This window comes from Callithrix jacchus, chromosome 6, assembly GCF_049354715.1.
Source record: "Callithrix jacchus isolate 240 chromosome 6, calJac240_pri, whole genome shotgun sequence".
NCBI classification, from domain to species: domain Eukaryota; kingdom Metazoa; phylum Chordata; class Mammalia; order Primates; family Cebidae; genus Callithrix; species Callithrix jacchus.
The window spans coordinates 46,488,138-46,511,492 of record NC_133507.1 but is presented as its reverse complement, the minus strand read 5'-3'; the positions used below and the strand labels follow the sequence as shown (position 1 = coordinate 46,511,492).

Below are 23,355 nucleotides of genomic sequence, written 5' to 3'. Positions count from 1 at the left end.
AAACACGTGGCACCTGCTCTGGTGACAAGAAATCAAGATCAGCCTAAAGCAAAGTGATGTAGTCAAGGGAGAATTTGTTTGAAGTACTATTTCCCACTCACTTCCCAAGTCTTCCCCCATCCTCTCATTTGGATGAGAAGAATGCCCATTAAAATGTAGTATGCAGGGACTCGACTCAAGATGGCACTGTGAGAACAACCCAGGATTGGAGCTCTCATTGTGTCCGCGGAGAGGTGAGTCTGAGCTGCATTTCCAGACTGATCTTTGTTGCCCACGGACCGGGGAAATTCCCAAGTGAAGAGGAGACGCGGGACGCCAGGCAGAACCTCTGCCTGGCGAAGCCGGCAGCCAGGGTGGCGGCGGCCGGCCCTACCCAGCGCTCTCCACAGGGCGCGCTTGTCTGGGTGCCCCATTGAACCAGCAACCGGAGACGTGAGAGGGCTGGACTTGAGACTGAGCTAGACTTGGACAGTAGGCCAGCCCAGGGGATTGCAGGGACAGTGTTAGGGGTGGCCCAGTGGGACGAACAAAACCGCGATTTCAAACAAGCCCCGTGCAGACGGCCGGAGACTCTCTGAGGGGGAGGGGCGTCCACCATTACCGAGGCAACCTGCCCCAACTGAGATACACGCCCATTGCTGACACAGCCAGCCATTGCTGAGGCAACCCGTCCCTACTGAGATACACGCCCACTGCTGACGCAGCCTGCCGTTGCCGAGGCAACCCGTCCCTACTGAGATACACGCCCACTGCTGACGCAGCCTGCTGTTGCCGAGGCAACCTGCTACAATACAGAGACTCTGCCGCAGGGCGTGGCGGAGAACACAGCAGAACCTGCAGGAACAGGGCGAATCACACAACAGCAGGGCGGAGACTCGGCAGGCAAACAGTTGCTAGTCTGCGTCCTAGCTGAGCAGGACCTCAACGGACATCGAAAAATAAAGCCCAAACCCCTCAACACAGAGCATTTGAGAAAAAAATAAGGGTTTTTTTTTTAATGAGCTCTGTTGCAGCAGAATCAAACATAGCAGCCTAACAGCCCTGAATGAACAACAGAGTGCACAGCTCAGCAATTAAACCCCTATAAAGTACAAACTGTCTCCTCAAGCAGCTCCCTGACCCCTCTATATCCAAAAGACTGTCATTAGGCAGGCATCATCCTGGGACAAAGATAGCAGAAAAAGAAACTGGTAGCATCCCTCGCTGTACCACAGCTGCTAGAGGTGCACCCCAGACAAGCAGGGTCCGGAGCGGACCTCAGCAGTCGTACAGCGAAGGGGCTAGACTGGTAGAAGGAAAAACAAGCAACAGAAATACTTCATCATCAACAGTCTGGGTGTCCACTCAGAGACCCAATCGAAAAGTCAGCAACTACACAGACGACCAGCGGACAAATCCACAAAGATGGAAAGAAACCAGAGCAAAAAGAAAGAAAACACCCGAAACCAGAACACCTCGCCTCCTAGAAAGGACAAAAACTCCTCACCAGCAAGGGAACAAAGCTGGACAGAGAATGACTGTGACGAAATGACGGAATTAGACTTCAGAAGATGGATAATGAGAAACTTTTGTGAGCTAAAAGATCATGTATTAAATCAATGCAAAGAAACTAAGAACCTTGAAAAAAGATTCGAGAAAATGATAACAATAATGGATAACTTAGAGAGGAATATGAATGAATTAAAGGAGCTGAAAAACACAATATGAGAACTTCGCGAAACAAGCACAAGTTTCAATAGCCGAATTGACTAAGCAGAAGAAAGAATATCTGAAGTCGAAGACCAACTCAATGAAATAAAACAAGAAACAAAGATTAGAGAAAAAAGCGCAAAAAGGAATGAACAAAGTCTCCAGAAAATGCGGGACTATGTGAAAAGACCTAACCTACGTTTGATAGGTGTACCAGAAGGGGACGAAGAGAATGAATCCAAGCTGGAAAATACTCTTCAGGATATCATCCAGGAAAATTTCCCCCACCTAGCAAAACAGGCCAACACTCAATTGCAGGAAATACAGAGAACACCACAAAGATATTCTGTAAGAAGAGCAACCCCAAGGCACATAATCGTCAGATTCAACAGGGTTGAAATAAAGGAGAGAATACTAAGGGCAGCCAGAGAGAAAGGTCGGGTCACCCACAAAGGGAAGCCCATCAGACTCACAGTAGTTCTCTCGGCAGAAACACTACAAGCCAGAAGAGAGTGGGGGCCAATATTCAACATTCTTAAAGAAAAGAACTTTCAACACAGAATTTCATATCCAGCCAAACTGAGCTTCAGAAGTGAAGGAAGAATAAAATCCTTTGCGAACAAGCAAGTACTCAGAGATTTTGTCACCACCAGGCCTGCTTTACAAGAGCTCCTAAAAGAGGCACTACACATAGAAAGGATCAACCAGTACCGGCCATTCCAAAATCACACTGAATGCTAAAGAGCTTCAACATAATGAAGAATCTACAACAACTAACAGGCAAAACAGCCACTTAGCATCAAAATGGCATTATCAAATTCACACATAACAATATTAACCCTAAATGTAAATGGACTAAATGCACCAATCAAAAGACACAGACTGGAAAATTGGATAAAAATCCAAAACCCATCAGTGTGCTGTATACAGGAAACCCATCTCACATGCAAGGATAGACAAAGGCTCAAAATAAAGGGATGGAGGAAGATTTACCAAGCTAATGAAAAGCAAAAAAAAGCAGGAGTTGCAATTCTCATCTCTGATAAAATAGACTTTAAAGTAACAAAGATGAAAAGAGACAAAGAAGGCCATTACATAATGGTAAAAGGATCGATACAACAAGAAGAGCTAACGATCCTAAACATATATGGACCCAACACAGGAGCACCCAGATACATAAGGCAAGTTCTTAATGACTTACAAAAGGACTTAGACTCCCACACAATAATAGTGGGAGTCTTTAACACTCCACTGTCAATACTAGACAGATCAACCAGACAGAAAACCAACAAGGATACCCAGGGCTTGAACTCAGACCTGGAGCAAGCAAACCTGGTGGACATTTACAGAACTCTCCACCCCAAATCCACAGAATACACATTCTTCTCAGCACCACATCACACCTACTCTAAAATTGACCACATAATTGGAAGTAAAGCACTGCTCAACAAATGCAAAACAACAGAAATCATAACAAACAGCCTCTCAGACCATAGTGCAATCAAGTTAGAACTCAGAATTCAGAAACCGACCCAGAAACACACAGCTTCATGGAAACTGAACAACTGGTTCTTGAATGTTGACTGGGTAAACAACGAAATGAAAGCAGAAATAAAGAAGTTCTTCGAAACCAATGAGAACGAAGACACAACGTGCCAGAACCTCTGGGACACATTTAAAGCAGTCTCTAGAGGAAAGTATATAGCAATAAGTGCCCATATGAGGAGAATGGAGAGATCCAAAATTGACACCCTATCATCAAAATTGAAAGAGCTAGAGGAGCAAGATCAAAAAAACTCGAAACCCAGCAGAAGACAAGAAATTACTAAGATCAGAGCTGAGCTGAAGGAGATTGAGACACGAAAAACCCTTCAAAAATCAATAAATCCAAGAGCTGGTTTTTTGAAAAGATCAACAAAATAGACAGACCACTAGCCAGATTGATTAAAAATAAAAGAGAGAACAACCAAATAGATGCAATAAAAAATGATAAAGGGGAAATCACCACAGATTCCACAGAAATTCAAACCATCATCAGAGAATATTACAAACAACTATATGCGCATAAACTAGTAAACCTGGAAGAAATGGATAAATTCCTGGACTCCTGTGTCCTCCCAAGCCTAAACCAGGAGGAAGCTGAAACTATGAATAGACCAATAACAAGGTCTGAAGTTGAGGCAGCAATTAAGAGCCTACCACACAAAAAAAGCCCAGGTCCAGACGGGTTCACAGCCGAATTCTACCAGACACACAAGGAGGAGCTGGTACCATTCCTTCTAAAACTATTTCAAACAATCCAAAAAGAGGGAATCCTTCCCAAATCATTTTATGAGACCAACATCATCCTGATACCAAAACCCAGCAGAGACCCAACAAGAAAAGAAAACTTCAGGCCAATATCCATGATGAACATAGATGCAAAAATCTTCAATAAAATATTGGCAAGCCGATTGCAAGAGCAAATCAAAAAACTTATTCATCATGATCAAGTAGGATTCATCCCGGGGATGCAAGGCTGGTTCAACATACGCAAGTCTATAAACGTAATTCACCACATAAACAGAACCAAAAACAAAAACCACATGATTATCTCAATTGAGGCAGAGAAGGCATTTGACAAAATTCAACAGCCCTTTATGCTAAAAACCCTCAATAAACTCGGTATCGATGGAACGTATCTCAAAGTAATAAAAGCTATTTATGACAAACCAACAGCCAATATCATACTGAATGGGCAAAAACTGGAAGCATTCCCGTTGAAATCTGGCACTAGACAAGGATGCCCTCTCTCACCACTCCTATTCAATATAGTACTGGAAGTTCTAGCCAGAGCAATCAGGCAAGAAAAAGAAATAAAGTGTATTCAAATAGGAAAGGTGGAAGCCAAATTGTCTCTATTTGCAGACGACATGATAGTATACCTAGAAGACCCCATTGCCTCAGCCCAAAAACTCCTGAAACTGATAAACAACTTCAGCAAAGTCTCAGGATATAAAATCAATGTGCAAAAATCACAAGCATTCATCTACACCAATAACAGACTTAAAGAAAGTCAAATCAAGAGCGAACTGCCATTCGCAATTGCTACAAAAAGAATAAAATACCTTGGAATACAACTCACAAGGAACGTAAGGGACCTCTTCAAGGAGAACTACAAACCACTGCTCAACGAAATCTGAGAGGACACAAACAGATGGAGAAACATTCCATGTTCATGGTTAGGAAGAATTAATATCATGAAAATGGCTATACTGCCCAAAGTAATTTACAGACTCAACGCTATCCCCATCAAGCTACCATTGACTTTCTTCACAGAACTGGAAAAAACCACCATGAACTTCATATGGAACCAAAAGAGAGCCCGCATAGCCAAGTCAATTCTAAGCAAAAAGAACACAGCAGGGGGCATCACACTACCGGATTTCAAACTATACTACAAGGCTACAGTAATCAAAACAGCATGGTACTAGTACCAAAACAGAGATATAGACCAATGGAACAAAACAGAGGCACCAGAGGCAACACAACATACATACAACTATACAATCTTTGATAAACCTGACAAAAACAAGCAATGGGGCAAGGATTCCATGTTTAACAAATGGTGTTGGGAAAACTGGCTAGCCATGTGCAGAAACTGGACCCCTTCCTGACACCTTGCACTAAAATTAACTCTAGATGGATTAAAGACTTAAACATAAGACCTGGCACCATAAAAACCCTAGAAGGAAATCTAGGCAAAACTATCCAGGACATAGGAGTAGGCAAGGACTTCATGAACAAAACACCAAAAGCATTGGCAACAAAAGCCAAAATAGACAAATGGGACCTAATCAAACTCCACAGCTTCTGCATGGCAAAAGAAACAGTCACTAGAGTGGATCGGCAACCAACAGAATGGGAAAAAATTTTCGCAGTCTACCCATCAGACAAAGGGCTGATATCCAGAATTTACAAAGAACTCAAACAGATTTACAGGAAAAAAACAAACAAGCCCATTCAAAAGTGGGCAAAGGATATGAACAGATACTTTACGAAAGAAGACATATATGAGGCCAACAGTCATATGAAAAAATGCTCATCGTCACTGGTCATCAGAGAGATGCAAATCAAAACCACATTGAGATACCATCTCACGCCAGTTAGAATGGCGATCATTAAAAAATCTGGAGACAACAGATGCTGGAGAGGATGTGGAGAAAAAGGAACACTTTTACACTGTTTGTGGGAGTGTAAATTAGTTCAACCATTGTGGAAGACAGTGTGGCGATTCCTCAAGGCCTTAGAAATAGAAATTCCATTTGACCCAGCAATCCCATTACTGGGTATATATCCAAAAGACTATAAATCGTTCTACTATAAGGACACATGTACACGAATGTTCATTGCAGCACTGTTTACAATAGCAAAGACCTGGAATCAACCCAAATGCCCATTGATGATAGACTGGATTGGAAAAATGTGGCACATATACACCATGGAATATTATGCAGCAATCAGAAATGATGAGTTTGTGTCGTTTGTAGGGACATGGATGAATCTGGAGAACATCATCCTCAGCAAACTGACACAAGAACAGAAAATGAAACACCGCATATTCTCACTCATAGGTAGGTGATGAAAAATGAGAACACATGGACACAGAAAGGGGAGTACTAAACACTGGGGTCTATTGGGGGGAAAAGGGGAGGGCCAGTGGGAGGGGGAGATGGGGAGGGATAGCCTGGGGAGAAATGCCAAATGTGGGTGAAGGGGAGAAGAAAAGCAAAGCACACTGCCATGTGTGTACCTACGCAACTGTCTTGCATGCTCTGCTCATGTACCCCAAAACCTATAATCCAATAAAAAATAAAAAATAAAAAAATTAAAAAAAAAAGAAATGGATAAACTCCTGGACTCCTGTGTCCTCCCAAGCCTAAACCAGGAGGAAGCTGAAACTATGAATAGACCAATAACAAGGTCTGAAGTCGAGGCAGCAATTAAGAGCCTACCACACAAAAAAAGCCCAGGTCCAGATGGGTTCACAGCCGAATTCTACCAGACACACAAGGAGGAGCTGGTACCATTCCTTCTAAAACTATTTCAAACAATCCAAAAAGAGGGAATCCTTCCCAAATCATTTTAGGAGACCAACATCATTCTGATACCAAAACCCGGCAGAGACCCAATGAGAAAAGAAAACTTCAGGCCAATATCCATGATGAACATAGATGCAAAAATCTTCAATAAAATATTGGCAAGCCGATTGCAACAGCAAATCAAAAAACTTATTCATCATGATCAAGTAGGATTCATCCCAGGGATGCAAGGCTGGTTCAACGTACACAAGTCCATAAACGTAATTCACCACATAAACAAACCAAAAACAAAAACCACATGATTATCTCAATTGACGCAGAAAAGGCATTTGACAAAATTCGACAGCCCTTTATGCTAAAAACCCTCAATAAACTCGGTATCGATGGAACGTATCTCAAAGTAATAAAAGCTATTTATGACAAACCAACAGCCAATATCATACTGAATGGGCAAAAACTGGAAGCATTCCCTTTGAAATCTGGCACTAGACAAGGATGCCCTCTTTCACCACTCCTATTCAATATAGTACTGGAAGTTCTAGCCAGAGCAATCAGGCAAGAAAAAGAAATAAAGTGTATTCAAATAGGAAAGGTGGAAGCCAAATTGTCTCTATTTGCAGACGACATGATAGTATACCTAGAAGACCCCATTGCCTCAGCCCAAAAACTCCTGAATCTGATAAGCAACTTCAGCAAAGTCTCAGGATATAAAATCAATGTGCAAATATCACAAGCAATCGTCTACACCAATAACAGACTTTAAAAAAGCCAAATCAAGAACGAACTGCCATTCGCAATTGCTACAAAAAGAATAAAATACCTTGGAATACAACTCACAAGGAACGTAAGGGACCTCTTCAAGGAGAACTACAAACCACTGCTGAATGAAATCAGAGAGGACACAAACAGATGGAGAACCATTCCATGTTCATGGTTAGGAAGAATTAATATCATGAAAATGGCTATACTGCCCAAAGTAATTTACAGACTCAACGCTATCCCCATCAAGCTACCATTGACTTTCTTCACAGAACTGGAAAAAACCACCATGAACTTCATATGGAACCAAAAGAGAGCCCGCATAGCCAAGTCAATTCTAAGCAAAAAGAACACAGCGGGGGGCATCACACTACCAGATTTCAACTATACCACAAGGCTACAGTAATCAAAACAGCATGGTACTGGTACCAAAACAGCGATATAGACCAATGGAACAAAACAGAGGCACCGGAGGCAACACAACATACATACAACTATACAATCTTTGATAAACCTGACAAAAACAAGCAATGGGGAAAGGATTTCATGTTTAACAAATGGTGTTGGGAAAACTGGCTAGCCATGTGCAGAAAGCAGAAACTGGACCCCTTCCTGACACCTTACACTAAAATTAACTCCAGATGGATTAAAGACTTAAACATAAGACCTGGCACCATAAAAACCCTAGAAGGAAATCTAGGCAAAACTATCCAGGACATAGGAGTAGGCAAGGACTTCATGAACAAAACACCAAGAGCATTGGCAACAAAAGCCAAAATAGACAAATGGGACCTAATGAAACTCCACAGCTTCTGCACGGCAAAAGAAACAGTCACTAGAGTGGATCGGCAACCAACAGAATGGGAAAAAATTTTCGCAGTCTACCCATCTGACAAAGGGCTGATATCCAGAATTTACAAAGAACTCAAACAGATTTACAGGAAAAAAACAAACAAGCCCATTCAAAAGTGGGCAAAGGATATGAACAGATACTTTACGAAAGAAGACATATATGAGGCCAACAATCATATGAAAAAATGCTCATCGTCACTGGTCATCAGAGAGATGCAAATCAAAACCACATTGAGATACCATCTCACGCCAGTTAGAATGGCGATCATTAAAAAATCTGGAGACAACAGATGCTGGAGAGGATGTGGAGAAAAAGGAACACTGTTACACTGTTGGTGGGAGTGCAAATTAGTTCAACCATTGTGGAAGACAGTGTGGCGATTCCTCAAGGCCTTAGAAATAGAAATTCCATTTGACCCAGCAATCCCATTACTGGGTATATATCCAAAAGACTATAAATCGTTCTACTATAAGGACACATGTACACGAATGTTCATTGCAGCACTGTTTACAATAGCAAAGACCTGGAATCAACCCAAATGCCCATTGATGATAGACTGGATTGGAAAAATGTGGCACATACACACCATGGAATATTATGCAGCAATCAGAAATGATGAGTTTGTGTCGTTTGTAGGACATGGATGAATCTGGAGAACATCATCCTCAGCAAACTGACACAAGAACAGAAAATGAAACACTGCATATTCTCACTCATAGGGGGGTGATCAAAAATGAGAACACATGGACACAGAAAGGAGAGTACTAAACACTGGGGTCTATTGGGGGGAAAAGGGGAGGGCCAGTGGGATGGGGAGGTGGGGAGGGATAGCCTGGGGAGAAATGCCAAATGTGGGTGAAGGGGAGAAGAAAAGCAAAGCAAAGCACACTGCCATGTGTGTACCTACGCAACTGTCTTGCATGCTCTGCTCATGTACCCCCAAACCTAAAATCCAATAAAAAATTAAAAAAAAAAAAAAAAGTAAAATGAAAATATAAACAAAAAAAAATGTAGTATGCATAGTATCATTTCAAAACTTTATCGTTATAGTGACTGGCCTTGCTTTTCTGCCTCGATTTTTCTGTTCTTATGTCCACACTGGCTTCTCTGATACTTCCACTGCCTTCCCCTTTTTCCCATCTCATCTTTCTGGTTCTGCTCCTTGTTTATTTTTCTCCTTCTCATGTGGTGGAAAAAAACAGAGGTAAAATTACTGTAAAAGTTGTGATGAAGATGAAAAGGAATAAATAGTACAGTAGTCAAGTCTCATTTTATCATTTACTATTTGTGTAATTATTTATTTTATAATAATTAAATACCAATCTTACTGGAAGTGTCCTTCCTTTTACCCTTTAAATATATCCCTTTAGAGCTTAGTTATTAGATATGCCATGTGTTTTCTTAGTTCATGGCCATGTACTCACTAGGAAAATACAAAAATGAAAGAGAGACATAAGTGTAAGATTAACAGACAGGATGAAGAAAGAAATCAGATACTATTCCTTGTCTCTCCACTGTGGCTGGCTTCTCTGAGAATGGCTATGCCTTTTTCATGGCTCCAGATCCCACTGGATAATCCCATCCCCTGTGGTTCTCCCAAGCAGCCCCTTCCCTGGTCCTAACCCTTACCCCACGGGCTCCAGTGGCACACTCAAGCACTAGGAATAGTGGCAGCTCCCTGCACTTGCTGTCCTCTGAGTTGTTGCCCTCTTCCCTGTTCAATGTCTTTTCTCTTACATTTCCAGTGTAACCAATTCTCTTTAATAAATTCCTTCCATTTGAAATATGGAGAGTGGTTTCTATTTTCTTTAAATAACTGTGATGGATAGAAATACTACAGTGGAAAACATATGAGATGAGAAAGCCTGATTTCATGTCTTAATTTTTACTAACTAGCTAGTCAGGTGTTCCGGTCAAGTCATTCAACCTTGGATTGTTGCTTTATGGCTCAGAGCTCAAGGTTTAAAGTGAAAGCTCTCTAACTCACCTTATGAACAGACTTGTCATATTAAAACTTTCTTTATTAAAACCTTTAATAAAGGTTTTAAATAAATTAATAAATTAAATTTATTAAATAAATTAATAAAGACAGATTTTAAATAAATTAAAACCTGTCTTTATTAATATGACATATTAATACTGTCATATTAAAACCTCTGTAAAACATACTGACTGACTTCCACAGCACAGTGAAGGTCAATCTGTGATCTTTTTTCCAGGAATTTATACTGCTGTTCTTACATGGTAATTTATGTTTTTAACAGCAGTCAGTTATACTTATTCCAAGATCTGTTCCTGCCAGTTGTTAGTATAATTACATAATGTAATTAGTAAGTGACAGAGGCCAAACTTGTCTAGGGACTTTCATCAAACAGAATTTTAAGAGGACTTCTGCTCTATAGAGAAGCAAGATGGAGTGACCTTTTTGAGTCTATGGAGTGCATGAAGAATAATCCATTGCTCCCTTCATCCCCTCTGTGGCTGAGGAAAGTTATTTGAATCAGTTCTCTAGCTCTGGTCTTTCAACCAAAAGGAGTATTCAAAGTGTCTCTTCTTGTTACTGAAGCAAGTATTGGTAATCATCTCTTACCTGAAAGTGGCTGAGCTCCTGATAAGCAAAATACCTGAGACAGTGGCAATACCAAGAATGAGAAAAGGGGCAGATCAGAAGCATGAATGCCAAGAGTCCAACCTGCATTCCTACCATGTGCTGTTGCTAGGATGTACCAGGGTGTCTGATAGAGAGCTAGACAAAGGAGAAGGTAGAAAAGTGAAAACCATTTTGCTGATATCCATTCCAAGAGACCACTCACTGGATGGATATATCCCAGAAGCAAGGCATTCTTGGTGGTCCATCTGCTATGGGAGGCAAGAAGGTAAAGAAAGATGAGGTTGAGACTAAGATGAATATCCTCTATCAGAGGGCTATGCATCAAGAGGCCACTACAAGGCCCTGTAAGGAAGCAACAACTGGGCAAGGGTGATAGCATTTGAAATCCACATGGATAAGGAAGCAGTAATCACCCCCAAAAGAACAGCAGTTTCACCACCACCCATGAGTAGTTGTTCTCATCTAAGAACAAGAGTTACAATCAACCAAAGAGAGTCCAGCCAACTTGCTGTGTGCCATTGCCCTGTTGTTCGTTCCTCAAAGGGCATATCTTTCTCTCTTCTTCCTTGCTAAACCAATACCAGAGGAAGAAGTGTGGAGAATAAGAAAGAATTAACCACTAAAATGAAACCTTTTATTAACTCTAAATGACAGGATGTGATAGAATTGAACTGAAATAATGATAAGAAAGCTTACTACTACAGAGCAGGAGATACACTTAACTTGAAAGAACTACCACTGAAAGGACAATAGAAGTTATTAAAAAGCTTAATCATTTCCTGTTTTTACCTCCAAGTTGATATTTCATCAAAATTGTAACTTTTACATTATTTTTTATGGAATCATAAAAAATGATTGAGAGAGACACAGCTAACTGAAGTTAGTGCTCCTTCAGCAGATGAACTCACTTTGTATTTTTTAAAAATCAAATTGAAAGCATATTAGTGAATAGGGGGTAAAAACTACTAAAAATAGAATTTAACAAAAAATGCCTTCATTAGAGAAGATGGCATTGTAGGACCAACTCAGGATTGCAGCTCCCAATGAAATCGCAGATGGTGAGTGGACGTCACATTTCCAGACAGATTTTTATTGCCCACAGACCAAGAGATTTCCAGAGGTAGGAGCCCCATGGGCTTCCAGCATGGCTGTTTGCATCAGGGCCACAGCATAGCGGCACTCCGCACAAACTACACTGGTTTGGTTGCCCTGTTAAACCGACAATTGGAGATTTCATAAGGCAGATTAGCACATTCATCTGATTAAACAGGACTTAAACAGAAAGCCAGGCCAGGAAATTCCCAGGCAGCAACATTGTTCCAGCTGGTGCAGTGGGTAGCTGCATGGGAAATCACACAGATCCTGGTGCCCTTTCAGCAGGCGACTGGAACACCTGAGAGAGAGTCAACCGTTCAACTTACAAAAAAAAAAAGGGGGGCTCTAAGGCAGGGAGCCAAGTAATCAGGCTCAGTGGGTCCCACCCCCACAAAAACAAACAAAACAGCAATTGAAAACACTCGGGCTTGAGAGTTTCAAAGCAAGCACAGCTGAACCCAGGATGGTGCAGATCAAAGGCCGAGGGGCATCCACCACTACCAAGGCACTCGACCCGTATGGAGGTACTCTGCCATTGCTGATGCAGCCTGCCATTGCCGAGGCAACCTGCCATAACAGAGAGAGTCTGCCACTACAGAGGCATGCCACCATAACCATGGCAGCTCTAACCACACCCATATAAACAGGACTACAGGGAATTACACACAGCAGCAGGGCAAAGCCCATGAGAGCAGGGCAGAGCCCACAGCAACAGGGCGGAGCCCACAGCAGCTCAGCATAGCCACTACAGGCAGGCAGTGAGGAGACTGCCTCCTTGCTGGGCAGGACAGTGCAAGGAATACTCATAAATAAAGCTCTAACTCCCTGGGACAGAGCACCTGAGAAAAAAAGGGGCTTTATGAGTTCTGCTGCAGCAGACGTAAACATACCTGCCTAGCAGCCCAGAATGAACAATGGAGCTCACAGCTCAGCACTTGAGCCTCTATAAAGTACAGACTGTCTCCTCAAGTATAAAGTACAGACAGCCTCCTCAAGCAGCTCCCTGACCCCCATATATCGAAAGAGTCACCTCACAAAGGACTGATCAGACTGACGTTTGGTGGGCATCATTCAGGGACAAAGATAGCAGAAGAAGTAACTGGTAGCAATCCTCATAGTTCCACAGCTGCTACAGGTATACCCCAGCGAGCAGGGCCTGGAGTGGACCTCAGCAGTCTTACAGCAGAGAAGCCAGACTGTTGGAAGAAAAACTAAGAAACAGAAATACTTCATCAGCAACAATCCATCCACTCAGAGACCCAATCGGAAAATCAGCAACTACTCACATGACAGGTAGATAAATCCACAAAGATGAGAAGAAACCAGTGCAAAAAAGAGGAAAACACCTGAAATCAGAACACCTTGTCTCCTACAAGGGACCAAAACTCCTCACCAACAAGGGATCAAGGCTGCATGAAAAATGAGTGTGATGAAATGACAGAAACAGACATCAGAAGGTGTGTAATGAGAAACTTGCGTGAGCTAAAAGAACATCTTCTAACTCAATACAACAAAACTAAGAACGTTGAAAAAAGATTTGAGGAAATAATAACAAGAATGGACAACTTAGAGAGGAAATGAATGAATTGAAGGAGCTGAAAAACACAACATGAGAAATTCACAAAGCATGCACAGGTTTCAACAGCCGAATTGACCAAGCAGAAGAAAGGATATCAGAAGTCAAAAATCAACTCAATGAAATAAAATCAGAAGCCAAGATTAGAGAAAAAAGTGCAAAAAGGAATGAACAAAGTCTCCAAGAAATATGGGACTATGTGAAGAGACCTAATCTACATTTAATAGGTGTACCTGAATGTGACGAAGATAATGAATCCAAGCTGGAAAATACTCTTCAGGATATTATCCAGGAAAATTTCCCAAACCTAGCAAGGCAGGCCAACAGTCAAGTCCAGGAAATACAGAGAACACCACAAAGATATTACTCAAGAAGAGCAACCCCAAGGCACATAATCGTCAGATTCACCAGGGTTGAAATGAAGGAGAAAATGCTAAGGGCAGCCAGAGAGAAATGTTGGCTTACCCACAAAGGGAAGCCCATCAGAGTCACAGCAGATCTCTCGGCAGAAACCCTACAAGTCAGAAGAGAGTGGGGGCCAATATTCAACATCCTTAAAGAAAAGAACTTTCCACCCAGAATTTCATATCCAGCCAAACTGAGCTTCATAAGTGAAGGAAAAATAAAATCCTTCACGAACAAGCAAGTACTCAGAGATTTTGTCATCAACAGGCCTGCTTTACAAGAGCTCCTGAAAGATGCACTACACATAGAAAGGAACAACCAATACCAGCTATTCCAAAAGCAAACCAAATGCTAAAGAGCATTAACAAAATGAAGAATCTGCATTGACTAACAAGCAAAACAGTCAGCTAGCATTAAAATGGCATGATCAAATTCACACATAACAATATTAACTGTAAATGTAAATGGGCTAAATGCACCAATCAAAAGACACAGACTGGCAAATTGGATAAAAAGCCAAAACTCATTGGTGTGCTGTATCCAGGAAACCCATCTTACATGCAAGGATACACAAAGGCTCAAAATAAAGGGATGGAGGAAGATTTACCAAGCAAATGGAGAGAAAAAAAAAAGCAGGAGTTGCAATTCTCGTCTCCAATAAAATAGACTTTAAAGCAACAAAGATCAAAAGAGACAAAGAAGGACATTACATAATGGTAAAAGGATCGATACAACAAGAAGAGCTAATGATCCTAAATATATGTGGACCCAATACAGGAACACCCAGATATAAGGCAAGTTCTTAATGACTTGCAAAGAGACTTAGACTCCCACACAATAATGATGGGAGACTTTAACACTCCACTGTCAATATTAGACAGATCAACCAGACAGAAATTAACAAGGATATCCAGGGCTTGAACTCAGACCTGGAACAAGCAAACCTGATAGACATTTACAGAACTCTCCACCCCAAATCCACAGAATATACATTTTTCTCAGCACCACATCACACCTACTCTAAAATTGACCACATAATTGGAAGTAAAGCACTCCTCAGCAAATGCAAAACAACTGAAATCATAGCAAAAAGTCTCTCAGACCACAGTGCAATCAAGTTAGAACTCAGAATTCAGAAACTAACTCAGAACTGCACCACTTCATGGAAACTGAACAACTGGCTCTTGAATGTTGACTGGATAAATAATGAAATAAAGGAAGAAATAAAGAAGTTCTTCGAAACCAACGAGAATGAAGACACAACATACCAGAATCTCTGGGACACATTTAAAGCAGTCTCTAGAGGAAAATATATAGCAATAAGTGCCCATATGAGAAAAGTGGAGAAATCCAAAATTGACACCCTAACGTCAAAATTGAAAAGCTGGAGGAGCAAGATGAAAAAAACTCAAAACCTAGCGGAAGACAAGAAATAACTAAGATCAGAGCAGAACTGAAGGAGATAGAGACATGAAAAACTCTTCAAAATTCAATAAATCCAAAAGCTGGTTTTTTTTAAAAGATCAACAAAATAGGCAGACCACTAGCCAGACTGATAAAAAAGAAAAGAGAGAACAACCAAATAGACACAATAAAAACCGATAAAGGGGAAATCACCACAGATTCTACAGAAATTCAAACCATCATCAGAGAATATTACAAACAACTCTATGCACATAAACTAGTAAACCTGGAAGAAATGCATAAATTCCTGGACACCTGTGTCCTCCAAAGCCTAAACCAGGAGGAAGCCGAAACTATTAATAGACCAATAATAAGGTCTGAAGTTGAGGCAGCAATTAAGAGCCTATTACAGAAAAAGAGTCCAGGTCCAGATGGGTTCACAGCCGAATTCTACCAGACACACAAAGAGGAACTGGTACCATTCCTTCTGAAACTATTCCAAATAATCCAAAAAGAGGGAATCCTTCCTAAATCATTTATGAGACCAACATCATCCTGATACCAAAACCCAGCAGAGACTCAACCAGAAAAGAAAACTTCAGGCTAATATCCATGATGAACATAGATGCAAAAATCTTCAATAAAATATTGGCAAGCTGATTGTAACAGCACATCAAAAAGCTTAGCCACCATGATCAAGTAGGATTCATACCGGGGATACAAGGCTGGTTCAACATACACAAGTCCATAAACGTAATTCACCACATAAACAAACCAAAAGTAATAAAAGCTATTTACGACAAACCAACAGCCAATATCATACTGAATGGGCAAAAACTGGAAGCATTCCTTTTGAAATCTGGCACTAGACAAGGATGCCCTCTCTCACCACTCCTATTCAATACAGTACTGGAAGTTCTGGCCAGAGCAATCAGGCAAGAAAAAGAAATAAAGGGTATTCAAATAGGAAAGGAGGAAGCCAAATTGTCTCTATTTGCAGATGACATGATAGTATATCTAGAAGACCCATCATCTCAGCCCAGAAACTCCTGAAACTGATAAGTAACTTCAGCAAAATCTCAGGATATAAAATCAATGTGCAAAAATCACAAGCATTCCTATACACCAATAACAGACTTAAAGAGAGCCAAATCAAGAACGAACTGCCATTCACAATTGCTACAAAAAGAATGAAATACCTAGGAATCCAACTAATAAGGAACGTAAGGGACCTCTTCAAGGAGAACTACAAACCTCTGCTCAACAAAATAAGAGAGGACACAAGCAGATTGAGAAACATTCCATGTTCAAGGTTAGGAAGAATCAATATCGTGAAAATGGCTACACTGCCCAAAGTAATTTACAGACTCAACGCTATCCCCATCAAGATACCATTGACTTTCTTCACAGAACTGGAAAAAACCACCATGAACTTCATATGAAACCAAAAGAGAGCCTGCATAGCCAAGTCAATTCTAAGCAAAAAGAACACAGCAGGAGGCATCACACTACCGGACTTCAAATTATACTACAAGGCTACAGTAACCAAAACAGCACAGTACTGGTACCAAAACAGAGATATAGACAGATATAGACCAATGAAACAGAACAGAGGCATCAGAGGCAACACAACATATCTACAACCATACAATCTTTATAAACCTGACAAAAACAAGCAATGGGGAAAGGACTCCCTGTTTAATAAATGGTGTTGGGAAAACTGGCTAGCCATGTGCAGAAAGCAGAAACTGGACCCCTTCCTGACACCTTACACTAAAATTAACTCCAGATGGATTAAAGACTTAAACATAAGACCTGGCACCATAAAAACCCTAGAAGAAAATCTAGGCAAACCCATTCAGGACATAGGAGTAGGCAAGGACTTCATGAACAAAATACCAAAAGCATTGGCAACAAAAGCCAAAATAGACAAATGGGACCTAATCAAACTCCACAGCTTCTGCACGGCAAAAGAAACAGTCACTAGAGTGAATTGGCAACCAACAGAATGGGAAAAAATTTTTGCAGTTTACCCATCTGACAAAGGGCTGATATCCAGAATTTACAAAGAACTAAAACAGATATACAAGAAAAAGACAAACAGCCCATTCAAAAATGGGCAAAGGATATGAACAGACACTTTACAAAAGAAGACCTACATGAGGCCAACAAACATATCAAAAAATGCTGATCATCAGTGGTCATCAGAGAAATGCAAATGAAAACTAAATTGAGATACCATCTCATGCCAGTTAGAATGGCGATCATTAAAAAATCTGGAGACAACAGATGCTGGAGAGAATGTGGAGAAATAGGAACACTTTTACACTGCTGGTGGGAGTGTAAGTTAGTTCAACCATTGTGGACGACAGTGTGGTGAGTCCTCAAGGACCTAGAAATAGAAATTCCATTTGACCCAGCAATCCCATTACTGGGTATATATCCAAAGGACTATAAATTGTTCTACTATAAGGACACATGCACACGAATGTTCATTGCAAAACTGTTTACAATAGCAAAGACCTGGAATCAACCCAAATCCCCATCGATGATACACTGGACAGGGAAAAATGTGGCACATATACCCCATGGAATATTATGCAGCAATCAAAAATGATGAGTTCGTGTCATTTGTAGGGACATGGATGAATCTGGAGAACATAATTCTCAGCAAACTGACACAAGAACAGAAAATGAAATACTGCATATTCTCACTCATAGGTGGGTGATGAACAATGAGAACACATGGACACAGGGAGAGGAGCACTACACACTGGGTCTATTGGGAGAAATAGGGGAGGAAGAGTGGGGGTGGGGGAGCTGGGGAGGGATAGCCTGGGGAGAAATGCCAGATGTGGGTGAAGGGGAGGAAGACAGCAAATCACACTGCCACATGTGTACCTATGCAACTATCTATCTTGCATGTTCTGCACATATACCCCAAAACCTAAAATCAAATAAAAATAAAAAATAAAATGCCTTCATTAACAGCCCTAGTTAATAGCTGCATTTGCAAAATACAAAAGAGGCATTTGTGTATCTTGGGTGTTGGGTTTCCATCTCATTGTAGGGTTCCTGTTCTAAACCACCAGCCTACCCTTTCTGATCTAGCACTCTTTTGCTGTCCATATGTATCTAGCAGAACTGTCATCTCCTAAAATAAATTTACCCCACAAAAAAGAGAACCAAAGGGAAATCTTAGGAAACCAACCAAAGTTGATGTGATTTAACCCTCCTTCTTATGCCTTCCTGCCTTTGATGATAAGCATAAGATATTTTCTTGATAAAAAGACTCCAGGCAGGAACTAACTAATCAACAGCATCAGAATTTATTTCATGTAAGCTGTTTTTATCAATCAGGCCAGGTTAACCAACAGTATCCAGTAAATACTGATTAAAACACATACACTATGCAGACAGTTGACATATTTTTCATATTACATAGTAAGTGTACATAGGCAAATATCCTTTAAAAAAGTAGATCTACATTTATTTACACTCAGGCAGACTAGGCTGATGCCTTTGTAATGTAATTTGGCAGTTACCAGAAGGCCCACTCTGACCAAAAATCTCTCAGAAATCTCCTATAAAAGAGCCAGAAATTTCTATAACTAGAATAAATACTAATATAGTTATCAATTATTAATCTTCATGCCATCATATGAATAAATTGCCAAAGTAATTATTTCCCAGTTCTCTAAGAGGTTAGTACCTAGGAGAAGTAAGTTTTGAAGAAAAAGTTAAATAGGAATTTTTATTGCAAGAATATCGAGAAACAGAGTAGTGTCTGAAAGAGAAATGTAGATGTGGGAATTGCTTACCCTAAAATAAAATCACAATTTTTCCTGGGACTGGAATTCAGTACCATTTAATTCCTATCACAAGTTTAAAATAAACATCTTCTTTCCCAAGTTTGTGCTTTTTCCCAAGGAACTGGAAGATGGAAAACGATTTGCTTTTATCCTCATCTTAAGTCAGTGAATATAGTATTTGCTCAGACACCAGAGGTGAAATAGTAGACAGTAGACCAGCACCTAAAGAAACCTATGTTCCAGATTCAGTGGTTACTAACAGGAAACAGCTAGTTTTGCCTTTTTTCCCCAAGACTTCCTAAATAGTTCCTTGACTTTCGACTTCTGTTTTCAAAGTACCTGAGCCAAAACAACAGCAAGCTTGCTTTTTAAAATAGCATCAGTGACAAATGCTGAAATGCCAAATCGAAATGCACAGGATACGACCAAGCAAAATGCAAGAAGGAATTTGGAAGGCAGATTAGGGTAATGTGGATCCCAATCTGTGCCTGACAACTGCTCTCAATAAACTGTGCCGAGGTCAAAGACACATTTGGGAGTTTATTCAAAAACACACACAGACCAAGAAGCCAGATGCTGCTTTTCCATGGATTTTTAAGAATTTTTTTTCTTTTTTAAATAAAGGGGTTAGAGCACTTCCCAAAATTATGGACTTCTACCTTTCTTTGTAGATGAGGTTTTTTCTCCCATTGCCTAAACCTTTATCTGGGGTAGGATAGGTCCCTTTGGTAATTCCCTAGTTCATTTTCCCCACTAGCATATTTTCCCCACTTGGAACAAAATTCCACTCATGGTTCTGCATTCTCTCAGATAGGTCATTCTGAGGTCAAACAGCAATTTCACAATGGAAAAACTGACCACTACATATCCTCTAAATGCGTGCAGACCAGTCCTAAAAAATGTTCCATGTGGATAACCAATTAAGTCTTTTCGATAATCACAATTTGTAAGACTCACAGAAAGCAGAGATGTGTTTAAGGTTTTAAGCCCAACTCACAAAGCTGAGAGTATGCATTGAAGGCAAATGTATGTTAGTATGTATACATCATAAAATAAATTAATATTTATAAACTACCTTGAAGTTCTCAAATATAATTCACCTTGGATTATGAAAGTTTTGAATCCTTTAATAATCAATGGCAGTTTTCCTTGAAAATATCATTTCTATGGAAAAAATATTTGATATATATTTGAATAGCCAAAAATCTTGAAAAAGTAATAACCACAATCAATTTCTATCAGATGTTTTCATAGAAGATAAAGTCTTCTACTTTAACTTGAAAATAAGAATCATGTTTCTATTAATTTAGATTTTGTCTCTTTCAAATTATAAGTATTAATTACACAAAAAGGCACAAAACCAATAATTCTAAAAAAATATATAGGAAATTCAAAAGTCATGAGTTACACATAAATCAGTGGTTAATAATAATATAATCAGCAATATAATATTATATTATGCATAGAATGTATAACACATTGGAGAAGGAAAGAGTGAATTAGGGAATCAAAATATGATTTGCAGATATCTGGAAAATGTCTCTAAATTTAAACAAATTGTGTATTTAAATAGAAAACAAATGCCTTTTTCTTTTCTATCTGGATTATATTTTGCTACAAATCATTTACTATAAGTAAAGGCAAAACTGAGGAACTCTATTCCAATTTATATAGACATGTAATACAGAAGACAGAAGCAACATCATTTTTCTAAGTACATATTCTTTTCATTCCTTCACCAAGTTATCAGGGTTCTTTCAATGAGATAGTGTTTTTTGACATATTTGTGTGTATGTATGTTTATATTACTTATAGGCATAGTTATTAAATAGTTTGTACTATCTGTATTATTTAATTCCATTTTGTAAATAGTAACATTTGGTTAAGGAAAATTGATATACAAATGAAATCAAGCAGAAATCGTGCTTATTCTCAATTTAGTTATTATCTTTATGTCTTAGCTTTTTGCTAAGACATTTTTATTTGCACATTCATTGTCATTTGAAGTTATTAGATTTTTCTAGCCATTACTGAAGAAAAAGAGAAACATTTTACCATGGAAATTCCTAGAAAAGAAGTTAGCAAATTTCTGACCCCAGGGATCCAAGATAATCAAGACCAGCGTTAGAATCCAGGTTCTATCTCTGTTTAGCTGATAGAGAATTCTTTCTATAAGTGAAGAAAGTAAACATGAGAATGATATGAAACTAGTTGAATTTGTCTTTTCCCAGTCCAGCAAAAGTTCCCTGAACTCTAAACAAAGGTGTTAAATACCATGAAATAAATAATTAGTTTCAAACTTAGTCTGGAATAGATTAATTCATAGGGTACTTTGCTACCTTTACTATTTGATTATAGCTGGAATAAAACCCCATTCTCCAGGGAAATCATGCTCTGGGCAACTATTATACTTTTCTGGCACAGATCCTCAAAATTCAGGGCAATTCCAGGCAAGCCAGACTCTTTGTTAGACTTAGTCTACTACTGGCTCTGGAATACTGGTTAAGCAAGTACTGGTGATTTTAAGATCTTTAATTCCATTATACTAAAGGAAAATAGGAATAATATGTTAATGAACAATTACTACACTCCAGTCACAGTGCTAGGTGCATGAGACACATTATTGTATTATTCAGGATGGCTTCATTGTTGTAATAGACAATCCGATAGTTTTCATGCCTTAACAATAGGATTCTATACCTCTGTGCCAGGTAAAAGATCGATGGGTGTGTTTGGTGGGCATCCATCAGGAGCTGATTCAGGAGCCCAAAATTGTTTTCATCTTGTGGTTCCACTGTCCTGGAAACAGCATCAGAGTCCTCTGTTGGATCTTCTGTGTCCATGTGGCAATGAGGGAAGAAGAGCATAAAGGCAAGACCTTGAAATGGTATATAAGTTCTGTTCACATTCCTTCAACCAGAAACAAACCACAAGGATATACCAAACAGAAAGCAGGCGTGGAAATATGGACTACCAGTGTACCCAGGGGAAAAAAAAAACAGATTTGGAGAATAACTTGCCAATGTTTCCTACAATCATCAAATTAAAAAAAAAAAATCCTTGACCTTTAGGAACTTACATTCTATCTGGGGGAAACAAATGATTAGAAATAGGCATCATAGCCTATAAATTACATAATCTATTATAAAATAATAGGTGCGATTGTGGGATGCAGAGTAAGCTCAGAGCAAGGTAAAGGGAGAAGTATCTTCTGACAATAGCTGTAGGTGGCTGTGGTAGGCTGGAAAATGGATTACTGCAGAAGAGTCAGTCAAAGGAATCAGAGCCCAATTATTGGAGAAATCATTTTTGCCAATAATGGGATAATGTTGGAGAGAGTGATGGTGATCCAGAAGCTGAAATCATAGTGAAGTGGGGGCTTGGGGTTGCCCCATGAGTAAGTTGATAACTGTAATAGAGCAAAGCAGTAGGTGTCATGGAATTCAGAGTTTTAGAGGAAAGAAAAAGAATGATCTGAAAGCAGCAATGAGGAGAAAAGAGAATGCCTAATCCCAACTTCAGGTCCAGCTATGTAAGAGCTGTAGCATTAAATGCAGCCACCACTTGAGAGGGCTGCAGAGAAGGAATGCCCTCTTTGAAGAGACCAATGTCCCCTAGAAAGCATTCTTATAGAAAGAATGGTAAGGATATCAGGATTTTAGGAAATCTGGGACTTTCTGTGGTGACCAGTACGAACAGAGATAAGGGGCATACTGAGATTTGTCCTGGTGGAGTCAGACTGAAGTGGTGGCAAGCATAGGAGTGTCCAGGACAGTAAGAAGTGAGGGTTGGCAACTCACTCTTGACCCCTGCTAAAAAAAAAAAAAAAAAAAAAAAAAGGTAGATGGTAAGTGGAGAGCCAACCAAATGGAGAGCAAAAATAAATAAATAAATAAATAAATAAATAGCAGGAGTTTCAATTCTCGCATCTGATAAAATAGATTTCAAAGCAACAAAGATATAGTGGTAAAAGGATCAATGCAACAATAAGAGCTAACGATCCTAACACCCAGATACATAAGACCCATAAAGAGATTTAAACTCAACGAGACAGAAAATTGATGAGGACA

General features: G+C 39.8%; 1 protein-coding gene across 3 annotated transcripts in view; it reads right to left on the bottom strand.

The window, feature by feature from the left end:
- Positions 1-23,355, bottom strand: part of PDE1A (phosphodiesterase 1A) — a 531,703-nt gene that overhangs the window by 402,927 nt on the left and 105,421 nt on the right. For 2 of the 3 annotated variants that reach the window (XM_078327200.1, XM_078327201.1), the window contains exons 1-2: positions 21,986-22,152; positions 21,341-21,454 (exon numbers count right to left, since the gene is read on the bottom strand). The exons of the other annotated variant lie outside the window; for it this stretch is intronic. The gene's annotated coding sequence lies outside the window, so the exon portion shown is untranslated. Of the gene's footprint in view, positions 1-21,340; positions 21,455-21,985; positions 22,153-23,355 lie in introns of those variants that run through there. 3 annotated transcript variants of the gene reach the window in all.